General features: G+C 37.2%; 1 protein-coding gene across 9 annotated transcripts in view; it reads left to right on the top strand.

Annotated features, from left to right (window-relative positions):
• MID1 (midline 1) overlaps window positions 1-16,485 on the top strand; it is a 389,100-nt gene that overhangs the window by 214,985 nt on the left and 157,630 nt on the right. For 2 of the 9 annotated variants that reach the window (XM_074030119.1, XM_015443460.4), the window contains exon 2: window positions 1,017-1,155. The exons of the other annotated variants lie outside the window; for them this stretch is intronic. The gene's annotated coding sequence lies outside the window, so the exon portion shown is untranslated. The remainder of the gene's footprint in view (window positions 1-1,016; window positions 1,156-16,485) is intronic. 9 annotated transcript variants of the gene reach the window in all.

Here is a 16,485-nt window from a genome sequence, read left to right as displayed (position 1 = left end):
TAAGCAGTAGAGCCTGGAGCTACAAAACACATGATTTTCTTTTCAGGGACAATATTTGGGGGCAGGACCATGCCTTTGGCAGACAGAACTTGCTGATGTGTCTGCCTGTGGGTCAGACCTCTTCATTTCATCCTGCCTGAACTTCTGGACCCACTAGGGTCTTTGTGAGTAACAGCCAGGGAGCCACAGGCCCCCAATTGAGAGGGAATTATGGCGTTTGTGGGTATGGGTTGTTTGTAAGTGTGCTCTTTGTATGCTGAGCACTGTCTACTTGTATTACAATAAGTGGAAAGGAAATAGCTGTAGCATCCTCTTATCCACACGAGTATTTGAGTTGGTGTATGTATTTCTACTCGTTTGTCTGCTTATCTTGGGACTCAGTTACTCCAGAGCAAGAGTTACATCTTAATTACCTTTGAATCCCCAGACCCAAGCCCAGTGTCTGGCACACAATAAGAATTATTAAGTGTTCTACAGGCGCATGCTGGATGAATTTTAGTAAAACAGAGAATGGAAAATGCTCCTTAAAATCAGAAGGGATATGAAGAAGAAAGGGCATTAGAAAGGTCTGGGAAACAGCAAGGACTAAATAGATCAGTAGTAGAGAAAATTAACATAGGTTATGATTACTGAACCATATGTATATGGTTTTATATATATATAGTCCATTTATATACGCATAAATAGTCTCTCTCTCTATATATATATGTGTGTGTGTGTATATATATGTGTGTGTATATATATGTGTGTGTGTGTGTGTGTGTGTGTGTATATATATATATATATATATATATATATATATATATATTCCGTTCAATTGTGTTCTGGGCAAGAACACAACCCAAAACATGGTAAGCACCTTGGAGTTGATCGTACTGCAGAAATGATTACGAAATGGGTCATGCCCTCCAATAGCTCAAAGCCTAATCGCCAAGATAGAATCTGCTGCTTGCTCTCATTGAACCCAGCCTGATAGTTTAGGCCTTAGGTCCATGTGCAGTTGTTTAATTTTGCAGGTGAGTGGCATGCCCAAGGTTACTCCACAACTGAGATAGCGTGTCTGAGAGAAGACTGAAGCCTTACCCATGTAGATGGTGACCACGTTTTTCATAGTGAAGTTCAAGATTTGTGCTGGACAAAGCATTTTCATTGCCGGTAGGTGTAAAGACCCAGAGTTATAGTTAAAATGACAAAATAGAAATTTCAGGGACATTTAATAGTTTATGGAAACAACAAGACTAATATATTACTAACGGGTCTATGCAGTAGACCATGTTATCTGTCCTATGTCAGGTTTTGGAGTGTTGCTTTGGTTGTGTGTATTTAGAAGTGGTCTTCCCCAAACAATTAGGAGGAAGGGGATTGTTACTGGGAAAATGGATTCATTGAATGCCCTGCTGAGTTAATAATAAGTAGATGAATGGCCAAATAAAGCAATATATAGATGGACGGCACCACCAAATATTATTAATAGAGATTTATTGGACGGCACCACCAAATATTATTAATAGAGATTTATTTATTTACATACGATCAATCTTCTGTAGGAAATACATTAGGAATCCAGACTAAGAATACCAGTTAAAGTTTAGCATTTCTGGGTTGACATTTTAGCACAAGAAACACTTTACCCTCCATCTGGGAGCAAGGTATGAGGGAGACTTAGGTTCTATACCTAGAACCTAAGTCTTCTAGACTCCCCATCTCATTCTCTTTTGTGACTGCACATGCCTTCTACTAAGATATAATTTGGATGTTTTCAGGTCATGTGCTGTAATTCAATATGCTAATAAATTCCAAGGCAATTTGAATGGAATGATGGTTTATAATGAGGCAACTCAGGAAAGACTACATCATCTTTAGTGGAAAATGCTATCCAAAACATCCAAATAGTTAAATGATCTTATATTTGGGTTTTGTGCTTCTTTTATGTATATATTCTTTGCTCTGATTTTAGTTAAGTATGAACATGTCAGACAGTAAAAACTAGGAGAATTATATTTATACAGAAGAAAGTTTAGGGAATGAGATGAGTCATTTAGCCCATGAATTAATCAGCTGTGCTTTGAGGAAATAGTGCAGGAAGGTAAAATGGAACAAATAGAAGAGAGAAGAAAGCGTGACTTCTTTTAGTCATCGTATGATGGGGAAAGTGGTAGAGAAAAATCGGCTATTTGGTGAGTGATTCAGTTGAGTTCCTTTTCAGTGGTCAATGTTTAAAGTGAAATTCTAATGAGATTGATGCTGCCCTTTTTGTATGGTTCTGAGTAAAAAAGGGAAAATAGTAATAATAATTAATTGGGAGGGGTATGACTTTCTGAGTAGATAAAAACATGATAGTAGACTGTTAGATAATGAATATTTATTGTTTGATTCTTCTCAGTCTGGAAGAGACACTTTCTGAATATTTCTCCTCTTTCTAACATTTCAGCTGTCAGAATTGAATGGTTCACATGTAAACTACATTGTTTTGGTTTAACTAACAAAGAGTGATAAGACATGAATTGTTTGTGACAGCCCCGAACATTGATAACAGAAGACATTAATGCCTGCAGACATAGCCTACGTGGTAAAAATCTGGAAACAAAAATGCTTATTATGTTAGGCCAACGTGCTTTGACCTAGTTTTGCTTTTCTGCTTGGAAATTATGTCAATATTAGTTACATCATCCCTTCGGATGAGCAATTCCACATTCTTGTTTATTTCACTGTCATATTATTAGTTTTGTATATTTAGTTCTGACCTCTGAGGAGTCAAACTAATCCTCATTGACTTGCATTTTCCCTTTGAAATGAGACTTCTGCATGATAAAGAGAGAGGATTTTATGTGTTAACAAAACAATCTAAGATACCTCTTCAAAGGCATTCACTTCTCCTTGATCCGGAGCTACTGCCCTCTTGAAGGTTCCTAGAGGCCATCCAGTTTTCTGCTGATCAGAATTAGTCTTTTTTTCTTTGTCTTATGGGGATGGAATAGATTACTGGGCCTAGAACTGCCGTAGTTGAATAACAAAAAGTAAAACTGTGAGGCTGACGGGACATTTCCCAGCCCATCATCCTTAAATTTGCCCTTTTCATGTTTCTGCTTTACTTCTTCATCCAGTAGAAACTGGCTTAGCATATTTTTCCTATTTAACATTTTTATTGAATACTTTTCAAAATGAATTATTTCCTCAGTTGATTTCGAACACATTTTTTTCTGTCATTTAATACTTTATATCACTAGAGGAAAGAACCATTTAATTCTTTCATACATTTATGAATTCTAATCTTCAAAGAGTGTGAGTTATTCAAGTGATCAACTTACATCAAATTTACAAGTATAATTTACTACCAAAAGACCTTGAATGCTTTTTGGTGCACATGTTTTGGCATTATTATTAACAAATGTAATCAGGCAAAAGCCCACACAAACATGTATTCCTGGTTCCTCTTTAAAAATGTACCATTTGCTCTTGTTTTCTAATTAAGGCTTTGAAGGTTAAAAATCCCTTTGTTGTTAGCTCCTTTACAAGACTCCTGCCTGAGTGCAGAAAACATAAGCAGGGAGTGTCCTCTTCAAAGCATAATCAAATCAACTAAATTTTAACCAGGTAAATTGTTGATTAGCATTGGATCATTTAAAGAAACAGTATGAAAGTAATTGGGATAGTCACAACTCCTAATTGTGTGATCCCGGGGGCTTCAAACATTGTTTGAAACATTCACCTCAGGTATTATGTTCCATGTCTGATCCTTATGCTAATTTGAATACTAGGATCCTGAAGAAAAACTTTATAGGATTTCTTGAGTCCCTAATTGATATGTAAACATTGTCATTCCCAAGCTGCCTAAAGTTGTGAATTACAGTATACCATGTGTCTCCTGTTGTGATAGCAATTTCTACAGCAATTTTTCTGATTGTTGTGGGCAAATGTAAATATATTTCCCTCCTCTTACACAAATAGTGGCCTTTCACATACGTTATTCTGCACCCTGGCTTTTTTTCTGCTTTACGATATACCCTAGAGATCTTCCCATAACAGTCCACGGAGAGCTTCCTCTTTAAAAACAGAACAAAACTGCATATCATTGCACTATGACAATGTACCATAATTGATTTGACCCTTCCCCTACTAGTCGTGTGGAGTGTGTCCAATCTTTTGCCATTAAAGCAGTGTGCACTGAAAAACATTGTGTTCATCAGTTTGTATGGGGCGGATGTATCTGTATTAAAAATCCCCAGAAGTGGGATTGCTGGGCCAAAGGGCAAATGCAGTTTCTAATTTTGATAAATAAGTAACATTGTCTAACCAGCCTGTGTGAGAGCACTGCCCCAGAGCCTCATCAATAGAGAGCATTGTCCGACTTGTGCACCTTTGCGTATCTGATATCTGAAAAGTGGCATCTCTGTGTAGCTTTGCATTCTCTTCTGAGTGACGTTGTCTTTGCATGTGTTGAAGGTCTATTTGCATTTCTTGTGCAATGTCTGCTCATATCCTCTGTTTAGGAAAAGAAAAAGAAGGCAGGATGCAGTGGCTCACACCTGTAATCCCAGCACTTTGGGAAGCCGAGGCGGGCGGATCATGAGGTCAGGAGATCAAGACCATCCTGGCTAACACGGTGAAACCCCGTCTCTACTAAAAATACACAAAAAAATTTAGCAGGGCATGGTGGTGGGTGCCTGTAGTCCCAGCTACTCCGGAGGCTAAGGCAGGAGAACGGTGTGAACACAGGAGACAGAGCTCGCAGTGAGCCGAGATCGCGCCACTGCACTCTAGCCTGGGCCAAAGTGCGAGACTCTGTCTCAAAAAATAAATAAATCAATCAATCAAAGAAAAAGAAAATGCCAGGTCTAGTACAATGATGTTTGATGTTCTTTTGACAATGATGAAACCACTATTTAGTAAGAGAATCACTCCAGGCAGTAGACTTAGAAGCACAATATCAGAGACCCTTGAGTAAAGACCCTAATGTGCCACATCTTAACTCTGTGACCTTGGGTTGATTCCTTAAACTTTCCAAGTTTCCTCACCATAAAATTGAAATGATGTAGACAACGCACAGGGTTTATATAATAATCACTAAATGAAGGATAATAATAAAAATGGTATATAAAGCACTTAACAGAGTATGGGTTACATACTAGGCACTTAAGAAATGTTAGGTTAACTTCTCTTTTTTTAGATACAAGCTTAATATTTCAGAGAAGGCTGGGTTTATGGACATTTCTACCTCTTACCCTCTGAATGAATACACATCCACCCACACAGAAGCATGTAAATATACACATATGTACACATGATGGAATAATGTCTGAAATGATTCAAAATCATCTCTTTAGACAAATGCGTGTGTGTATGCATGTGTGCATGTATATGTATAAATATTCCTGTAATGTAAGAAAACTAATTTGTTCCTAAAAGTATACCCTTTTAGACAAATTCTCCTAATATGCTAAAACAACACCAAATAGCATTAAATGGGCATGGGTCACTTATCACTACCTTTCATATTATAATCCAAAACAGCGTTTTTTCTTCATCTATCGTATTCTTTACAACAATTAAACTCTTTTACAATGTTATGCACCTTATACTTAAAGCTACACCTAGAAATAAAATTACACTTATACTCATGTTTATGTATTTCTGTCTTTAAAACAAAAAAATAAACACAGCAGTAAATACAAAAGGTAGAAATGGAAAAAAAATGCATTTTAGAGGGCATGGTGCTAAGGGTTGCCACTACTGAGGGCTGAGAATATAACACTGACCAACTCTACAACTGTGAATAAGACCATTTGGGTGATCTTGTTTCCCAGGGCTCTGTTGTTACAGAAATATAATTTTAAAAATTGTATTTTGAAATAATTACAGATCCATAGGAAGTTGCAAGAAAATGTACTGGGCAGTCTGCACCCTTTACCCACCCCTTACCCCATCCCTAACCCCCAGAAACCAGTAATCATCTGTTCTCCATCTCTATAATTGTGCTACCTCAAGAATATAATATAAATGTAATCATACAGTATGCAATTTTTTGAGATCGACATTTTTCCCAGCTCACTTAATTTTCTAGAGGTTTATCCAAGTTGTTGCATGTATCAGTCATTTTTTCCTTTTTATTGCTGAGTAATGTTCCTTGGTGTGGATATATGACAGTTTAATCATCAACTTGTTTAAGGACATTTGGGTTGTTTCTACTTTGAAGCTATTACAAACAAAGTTGCTATGAGCGTTTGTGTGCAGGATTTTGTGTGACTGTAAGTTTTGATTTCTCTGGGATAAATGCCCAGGAGTGCAATTGCTGGGTCATATGGCAAGTACACATTCAGTTTTGTAAGAAACTGCCAAAGCGTATTGCAGAGTGGCTGAATCATTTTACATTCCCACCAGAAATGTATCAGTGACCCAGCTTTCTCTACATCCTCCCCAGCATTTGATGTTGTCCCTGTTTTCATTTTAGCCATTCTGGTAGGTGTGTAGTGGTGTCTCATTTGTATTGGTTTTTAAAAAGTGCAGAAGATACTTCATAGTCCAGTTTGGGTGTGTCCAGTACCTCCCAGGTAAAGTTCTCACACGTAATATGGGTCTATTTTGGTACATGACTGAATTGTCAAAAATATCTATGATTGCTGCATTTTTGGTTGAACCTTAACTGAAATACTGAGAGCAAAAAAGAAGCTGTGTTGTGCAAAATATATCTGAACATTAGACTGGGCTTCAATTTATACTCTGAGACACTCAGATAATTGATACTTACTCAAGACATGGCAGATGCATGCCCCAACACCTAACTTCACTTTAGGAATAGACACATGAGGTATCAGGAAAAATTGCTAAGACTATTTAAATTTCTCCCCCCTTTTCCAACATTATTCCATTGCCTTTGCATTTGCATAAGTTAAATAGGGGCATGATCTATCTTCATTGTCAATATACATGTAGATGTGTGTAAATCTACAAACATACATATACATAGACATACACAGGCTCTGTGGGTGTCAATCCCAAATGTTCCCCAACATCCAGTCTAGATTCTCCCAGGTCAGGATTTCTCAACTTTGGCATTATTGCCATTTGGGGTTTAATAATTATTTGTGGGGCTGTCCTGTGCACTGTAGGATGTTTAGCTGTATCCCTGGCCTTAAGCCACGATATGCTGGTAACACTCCCATGTCCCAAAGTGTGACAACCAAAAATGTCTCAGCACATTGCAAAATGTCTACTGGGGCAAAATAAACCTCCCTTTGAGAATCACTGGGGTAGGTAGAAGAGAAGGAGAATCTCAGGCTTTAGGTTACCTCACTGGGTTTGCTGAAACTTGATAAGAATCTCCTTACCAGCAAGGATCAGGTTTTGGTGCCCACCTGGTCACTTCTGATAACTACCAATCTCTAAATTTGTTTCTGCACATTATGGCTGAAGATTAGTGGTTGACGGAGAAATATATCAGCCTTTGTTTCTTAAAGAGCTTGTACTCAATGCTTAAAAATACAAATTGGATCTGGCACTGTTGTGGTTCACGCCTGTAACTCCAGCACTTTGGGAGGCCAAGGTGGGAGGATTGCTTGAGCCAGAGAGTTTGAGACCAGCCTGGGCAATATACTGAGACCCCATCTCTACAAAAAAATTTTAAACTTAGCCAGGCCTGGTGGTGCAAACCTGTAGTCCCAGCTACTTGGGAGGCTGAGATTGGCGGATCGCTTGAGCCTGGGAGGTCAATTCTGCAGTGAGCTAAGATGGCGCCTGGGACCTTGTCTCAAAAACAAAACAAAACAAAATAAAATAAAATACAAATTGAACACACATAATTGAAAACAAAACTTCATGCACACCTGGTTTTATTTTACTTCGTAATGATGTTTTATCACATATTAGATACCATGATTATTTTAAAAGATATAAAATTTAATAGGTAATAAAATACCTCATAAAATAGGGTATATCTCCATATGCATAGAGAATTTTATAGAGAAATTGGCACAATTCCTGGATCTTGCTCTGATTCAATGTGTTTATCTTTGAATTCTAATAAGAGGTTTTAAAAGACATTTAAAGAATTGCAAAACAGGCAAAAGAAAATATGATGGTGTTTTATAGTTTAAATTATGTTTACCTGGCAACAATAATTATTTTATTATATAAATTATAGAAAATGTTATGTATTTTTTAACTTTATAAATGTACCTCTACTTGATAAATAATATATTTTGTATTTATTACATTTGATATATAAATATATTCCTACTTTAGAATTAAAATAAGGTGAAAATAGTTATTGTTTGAAATACTGTTAAGTTGTATATTCTTATCTGTATTAGAATTAAAATATGTATCTTATATATAAATTACAAATTACCTGAAAAAAGAATAAATTATAACCTCATGTAAAACTAAATATTTCTGTATCAGTTGTGCAATTTAAATTCTGCTTTTAGTTTTCATTAAATTGCTACATTTGGAAAATTTGGATAGTAGTTATCATGAACTCACTGTTATCTGTGGCTCTGACAGTAAAATACGCCATTGAGTTGTACTGTAATATGAATCTCCCAGGAACACTAAGCCAATTCAGAATGAGGCATTCCTTTCTCAGGAACCGAGATTTATAAAGTGACTGGAGGTATCACTATTTCTAGAGGAAGGTGTACCTTGAAGTATTCTCATTCTTTTCTATGCATTTATGATCCCAGCCTACTAAACTCAAGTGACACTTCAATACAGCAAAGCCTCTTGGAAGTATGTGAGTTTAATAAGAAAATTTATGAAGAAAAAATACACTGAAATGCAGACTGACTCCCAAAATAATAGGATACTTTTAAAAAAATATTAGTTTCATAGCATGACAAATAATACTCAAAAATACTTTGAAAGTGCGCATTTTAAAAATGCCCAAAGGGTTTAGTAGATTATGTTGAGAGAAGGCATTGGAGGAAGAAACATTATAGCCATAAAAGCCAGGAAAATGATCTTCCTTTGTTTATAGGATTACATAGAGGAATTTTAACTTCTAAAGTGAAAATACAAATTACTTGTGTAGGCTAAAATCACCCTTCTTAGAAGAAATAATACAAATTTTCTTCATATAATTTATGTTCCTCCAGAAAGTCTCTATGAAGTGATAACATTATAACTGCATGCATTCTCCTGGTAACTTCATTTAAAGTCTGTGATGTAGTAACATCATGCGTACTTCCCTTTCCTACAGAGCCCTTATATTCTCTATAGACCAAGAGGTTAATTAATTTTTGGAGTTATATAGCAAAGAGTTGTCAGAACCCCAAATAACATATCTCTAATTTCCAAAATTGCCTGACAAACTCTATATTTTAAAGAAGCCATGTTATTCTTAGGATAAACCTAATAATGTCACTATAGTCCCCAGTCATGCTCATCTTTGCCTTTCTTCCAATATGTGCAAGGAATATATAAGGAGACCTTTTAAGGTTACAGTATCTTCTTACAAATTAGAGTTTATTCGCTGAGGTTATAACAGCAGCTGAGCATCTCAAAAGCTACAACTTGAGCTGACAGGCAGATTAGCAAGTACATAAAATGTCAGTAGAGAAAAAAATAGACTTCAATTTTTTTGGCAATCCTGTTAAACAACTCTGTGAATAAGTATTTGAAACTTGTACAGTGGACAGTTTGAATTTTCCTCAATGCCTACCACAAAACTTACCTACCTGTTGCATATATGCATCACTGAATTAATTAATGGAAAGTAAAATTTTAAAATGTAACCTTGATTATTTGGGATAAAATGGCACTTCCATGTAATGGAATGTCATAACTGAACTTGTAGGGATTTTCAGATACTCTAGCTGGTACTAAATCTCATCAGAGCCCTTCAAGTTATAACATAAGATAGCATATGCAATATGAGAAAATATTTAATTGTCAGCCTTAAAAATGTATATAGCAGAGGCAATCCATTTTTTTTTTCAGACAACAAAGCCTTCTAAAAGCTTTTCAAGCTATACAGCTTTGAAATTTATAACTTTGAATCAAGAGAACATAATTTCAAGAAATGAAGAGAACTTCTGATTAATTCTAGTCTAAGGCAATGAAGTCCTACTAGATTTTGAAGTATTATGTTCTTCATAATTAATGTCAAGATAGTTTCTTCCCTGTGGCTCGTTATTTTCTTGTAAAAAGTACATACTGCCTGTGTTTTTAAATTTCAGATTTTCTCATGCAGCTCTTGTCTAATGATCCAGCGAGTTCAGGCATATAATACATTTTAAGAATCTATATTTAAAGACTTAATTATTTATGCATGTGTGTCTATGTATTTTGAAATATATATATTTCAAAAGACTATTTTTAGCCTTTGGCTCAATTTTTTAAAGGAATATAATATTGAATATCTAGACAGGTTAAAAATCTCCCACATTTAACTATAAATGTTAACTAATGCTTTCCTTTTCATTTGTTAAATTGCTGCATAAGTGCTTTAAAAAGTATGTTACCCTTGGCATTAAGACATCATCTCTTTCACTTACAAAAGTGTACCAATCCTTGGGATTGAACCATTGTAGCTGCTTTAAGCCAAAAATCTCCCCAGCCGGGTTCCTTATCATCACCCTTGCCACAGAATCTACATCATTGGGAGTTAAAGATCTTTGGTCTCAAACCTTATCCTGGTTGAATTCCTATCATATCACCAGCAACCCCCTTCTAATGGCCCCCAGAAATGCTAGCACAACAGGAGATTTTTCAGGAGGCTCACTCCAATGAGGAACATCATTTGCAGTGACAAAGTTTGTCCTTAGGGGAAATCTGTATCTCTCTCTCTATACCTTTTACCCCTGTTTGGCCCCCTCTCTACAACACAGAACACGTGCAGTTACTCTGTTCACTGACAGCTCTTCAAAGACAAAGCTAACATGGCCTTCTGGGGGCAGTTTTTCCAGGTTAAATATGCCCATATGTGCTTGATTTGGACTCTATCCTTTAAGATCAAGCAATGTTAGTAAGTACAAATGTCCAACATTTAGAAGAACTGTTCATAAGAGAGACTCACCTGATTAGAGGAAAGACATACCATTCAGTTTCTAATACACAGTGACCTTAATGCCACTATTTTAAGCTCTGTCTGCCTGGATTGTAGAGACTTTGCCTAGTTTACCTCTGGAATAGAAATTCTGAACCTTTGCTAGTGAGTGAGCAATAACAATGATGACAGACATCTAGCTAGATACTAAGAAAAAAAGTCATGAATGACCAAAGTGTGAATTTTGTTTCTTTGCTTGTCTGATACCCCATGGCTATTTGCAATATCTTACTGTCATATGCTAAAGAATTTAGTATATTAATCAAAGAGAAAAGGGTTCTAAGATGGAAGAAAAGACAAAAATTTGGGCAGTTAAGTAGGAAAAGAAGGGGATGAGGATTCAGGAGATTTTTCCAGGTACTTGGAAAGTTAAAGGCAACTTAAATCATTTTAAATAATTTAAGAAATGATATCATTTTTCATTTTTATATAAAAGACTCAAAGTCTGGAAAATATATAGGTAGGGACAGTGTGTTGGCAATATGCTGTTTACAGGCTGGCAAAACAAGCCAGTGTCTAATGAAAAGGAAGGTTGTGAAGAGCTTAGATCTGAAACTCAGAGGCATGTCTTATTCCACACCTCAAGAAGCACTTGGCATATACCAGGTGCTCTGTAAATATTTGCTTAGTAAATGATAGAATGAGCATGTGGTGGCAGAATGATGCCTTACATGGCATTACTCAGACTCATAGTCATCCCTAGGGACTGTAAGAAAAGTTTGTGGACCTTTTTCAGCGTTTTGAAAAACCCAGAGGATATTGTACAATTACTTTTTCAATGATTGTTTTATCAAATACTTATAAACCTGAGGATTTATGAAGTTAAAAGTGAAAAGGTTTTTAAAAAATGTTATGCCAAATGAGAGAAGCCAGTCACAAAGGGCTACGTATTGTATGATCTATTTATATAAAATGTCCAGAAGAGGCAAATTCATAGATTCAGAAAGTAGATTCGTGGTTGCCAATGGATAGGGGAGGGGAGAATGAGGAGTGACTGCTAATAGGTATGGGGTTTCTTTTGGGGGTGATGAAAATGCTCTGGAATTAGGTAGTGGTGATGGTTGCAAAACTCTGAATATACTAAAAACCACTGAATTATATACTTGAAATGGATGTTTGTAACGTGTGAATTGTATCTCAATGAAGCTGTTTTTTAAAACGATAAGCATAGCATCCAAGCATTTAGAATTTTTTTTTTAAGTGGTCATTGGTGGTAAAAAAAGAAAAAAGAAAAAAAAGCAGAAACCATTTGCTTAATTGTTACAAATATTTTATTCCAGATTAAAATACTCCAGTTCCACACTTTGGGAGGCCAGGGCGGGCGGATCACGAGGTCAGGAGATTGAGACCATCCTGGCTAATATGGTGAAACCCCGTCTCTACTAAAAAAAAATACAAAACTTTAGCCAGGCCTGCTGGCGGGCGCCTGTAAGCTACTCTGGAGGCTGAGGCAGGAGAATGGCGTGAATCCGGGAGGCGGAGCTTGCAGTGAGTCGAGACTGCGCCACTGCACTCCAGCCTGGGCGACAGAGTGAGACTCCGTCTCAAAACAAAACAAAACAACACAAAACAAAAACCAATACTCCAATTCCATGTCGCCAACGGGAACAAGCAGAATATTCCCACAACCCTAGGGAACAGGGGTAGGCTTGGCTATTAGTCATTCTCCTTCTTCCCCATTCCCAATAATTAGAAAAAAAAAAAGTGTGTATGCACATGTACGTGTGTGTGTATGTATATGTCTGTGTGCATATGTGACAAGGGCAGTAGTCAGAGCAGGATCATGTGATTACCAGGATCTATGGACAACCCCACACTATTAGGAGAGAAAGTGTCAAGCTATTTGTACCATTCTCATACAGCGTGAATCTAGGCCAGGGGTCAGCACCCTCGTTCATAAAGGACCAGACAGTAAGTATTTTGGGTTTTGTGGCCATGCAGTCTCTGTCCAAACCCTGCAGCTCGATATAGACTATATAAAGCAATTGGAGGTGTGTTCCAAAAAAGCTTTATTTATAGACACTGAAATTTGAATTTCACATAATTTTCACAAGTCACAAAATAATATTTAAAAAAATTTTTTTCAACCACTTAAAAATGTAAGAACCATTCTTAGCTTGTGGGCCACACAAAAACAGGCAGAGGCCTGGATTTGGTACATAGGTGTTCTGTGGTCTATAGTTTGCAGAACCCTGCTCTAGGGTAATGACTTAGAAAGGGACTCTACTAATAAGCAGGTTGTTGTGAAGCATGTTACTTATCTTAAGCCAGTATACAACTTAAAGCAATAATGCTACATTATGTCTAAAGGCTAAGCTAGTGAGAGGCTAAATTATAACACTCAACTTTTTTAGCAAATAATTATGAAGAATCAGCTAATAAGACCTTTTCTAAAGAGTATTCAGAGTATAATAATGCTACCTTGTGTGGTTTGGGGATTTTTATTTTAAGTCAGGGAAGCTATGAATATCTTGAACTTTGTCCATTAAGAAGTCTGCCAAGGCTGTGAATTTTAAAGCCATGGGAATTTTTCATTGCCCTTGGCTGCTGAATTTTAACAGCAAAGTTATTCATTAAGTCCACATTTTTAAAAAAACTATCAACAATGCTTCTTTATACTTTATCTCCGTTTGATACACTTCCAGATAGATGATCTTTAATTTGACTAATGAGTACATCCTTTGTTATTTTGATGACAAGTAATTTATAGAAAGAGAAAAGCTCTTCAGCACACAAGTCTCTTAAATCTGGAATTTAAAGTCCCTGATGTTCAGAAGCAGGAAGCAATAGTTGGTGTAAGACAGGGCCACTAGGACACTGGAAATGCATCCTGGGTAATGAACCAGAAATACAAAAGGAAGAAAACAGTTGGAAATATGTTGGCCATTTTATATGACACTTTCTGGGTTTATTTTCAGGTTGGAGCACAAGTCAGAAGCTGAAGAACTTGGAGATTTGGGGGAGCATATGTCCCACTCTCCCCAACCCCCAAATATCCAAATATCCCCTTTGGTTCTATTAGAGAAGTATGAAGATTTATTAATTAGAAGAAAAATTAAAGTTATAAATGTTCACTAGGAATATAAGAGAATTCAAAAAAATAAAATGTTGAGCTCACCACAGTTTTCAGCATAAATTTTACTCTTTTTTTTTTCTTTGTTGAGATGGGATCTCACTATGTTGCTCAGGCTGGCCTCGAACTCCCGGGCTCAAGCAATCCGCCTACCTCAGCCACCCAAAGTGCTGAGACTACAGGCGTACCACTGTGCCCAGCTAAATTTTACTCTTTAATTGATTTTTCAATGCATAAATAAATGAATAAGTGGGTCAGTACTTACTGAGGACACAGTTTTCAACCAAACCCTGCAGATACTCAGGATGAATTAAGCATGGGCCCTGCCTTCATGGGGCTTAAGGTTTACTCAACTTTACAGAAAACCCAGAAATATCCTAACAAATGTGGCAACTGAAGAACTTTATTCCTAATCCTAAAACTCACTTTCTTTATTCTCAGAGTAATGGATACAGCATTCTAATGTGAAATTATTGTTTCCATATTATACAATAATCTAATTGTCAAGGCTAAAGTCTGCCTTAAGGAAGGGTAACAATGGCTTTGTTCTTATGATAATAGAAGAGATAAAACGATTATTTACAAAGCTACAGGCTGAAAAATTGGAAGTAGTTTATACAAACAACCACCTCAATTCTTCTCAGAGTGAAATTTAAGTGTTTGTGCATGCTGATTTCTGTTATATGGGTCTTTACCATTTTCATTCCTCCTTGCAGCTCTGTGAGTTAAGTATTACTATTATTTTTTACAAATGAGGAGCGTGAGGCCTAGAAAAATTTAAAAACATGCAGAGGTGATAAAATACTGAGAAAGTTTCACATTCAGCCATGTCTGATGCTTAATCCTTTTCCTTCTCTTTCCACCATAGCATATGATCATGGCATATCATCACTGTTTCTGTTTCCCCTATAGAAAATTCAGGAAAATCAACACACGGAAGGGTATTCAGACTTTCACTTTTCTTCTTACATAATCTCTGAGCAGCCCGTTATAGAAAAATGAAGACTGGAGATTGGAAGAGGCAGAATGAACACGCTGTAGATGTAGAAAGAAAAGTTCTAAGCAGGTAAAAGACAACCAGAGTGAAATACACCAGATGGATGCTTGACTTGGAGAAGATACTAAGCACTAAATAAGCCAGGTGGTAGAGGGTCTGAAAGCGGAGAGCCTTGAGAAATTGATCATTAAGTGGAAGGTGATTAAAATCTTCCTAAGGGACAATTGGTCAGAGCAGAGGTCAAGAGCTAGGACTTGTCTGGCAAGATTTAGTGTGGATTCTTGAAGGGTTAAGTCAGTTCGAGGCCAGGGATTGGATACTGTATTTGAACTCATTGTCGCTCACCAGAATCTGTGATCTAGGAGACAGATATTGCCAGGATGCCCCCCATTAGGATGGTTGTAGAGAAGGGAAGGTGTGTTCATTTACTATTGCTGTATAGCAAATTAGCACAAATGTACAGATTAAACCAACACCCATTTATTAGCTCGTGGTTCTATAGGTTGCAAGTCTGGGTGGCCCAGCTGTGTTCTCTGCTCAGGGTCTCACAAGACTGAAATCAAGCTGTTGGCCAGACGAAGCTCTTATCTGGAGGCCCTAGGGAAGAATTTGCTGCCAAGCTCGCTCTGGTTGTTGGCAGAATTCACTTTCTGGCAGCTGTAAGACTGAACTCCTTGATACCTATAAGCTGTGGTCCACTCTTTCTAAGGGACATCTGCATTCCTTCTCAAGTGGCCGTCTCCAACCTCAAAGCAACAGCACACTGAGTCCTTCACACACATAGAATCTCTCTAAATTCCTCTTTCATCAGTCAGGAAAAGTTCTCAGCAGTTAAGGGTTCATGTGATTAAGTCAGGTCCACCTGCATCATCTCCCTTTCTAACATCAACTGTGCTCTGTAACACAACACAATCCAAGGAGTGATATCATATTCACAAGTTCCAGGGATTCAGGTGGACATCTTTGGGCTGCCATTTTAGAAAGTCTGCCTACCACAGAAGGTGATGAAGATTCTCAGCTCCTGCCTTGCTCCTTGGTGAGCTGTGTGGCCTGTAATAACAGCAGCTTTGTGGAAAATTGGCCCACCCTCTCCTAGGGTTAAAGGGCAAAAGGGAAGTTTTGTGACTTTTTCTTCCTCGTCTGACACTGGCTTCTTCCTATAAGGAATCTGCATCTTTTGGTGTTCTCTTCTTTCCTTGACCATCTCCTAGGTGTTGGTGCCAAGAAGCACTGGAGGGCAGGTGTTCCATCAATTTAAGGCAACTGAAGGTTTTGAGATCAAGGCATACTGGAGGCCCAGACATCACAAGAGGGCAGCACGGAGCAAGAGCTGATAAATGTTGAGATGCAGACTTAGCAGGCCCTAGCCCTTTC

Source organism: Macaca fascicularis, chromosome X, assembly GCF_037993035.2.
Source record: "Macaca fascicularis isolate 582-1 chromosome X, T2T-MFA8v1.1".
Taxonomy (NCBI): domain Eukaryota; kingdom Metazoa; phylum Chordata; class Mammalia; order Primates; family Cercopithecidae; genus Macaca; species Macaca fascicularis.
The sequence above is the reverse complement of the archived record's forward strand: the minus strand, read 5'-3'. Positions and strand labels throughout refer to the sequence as shown.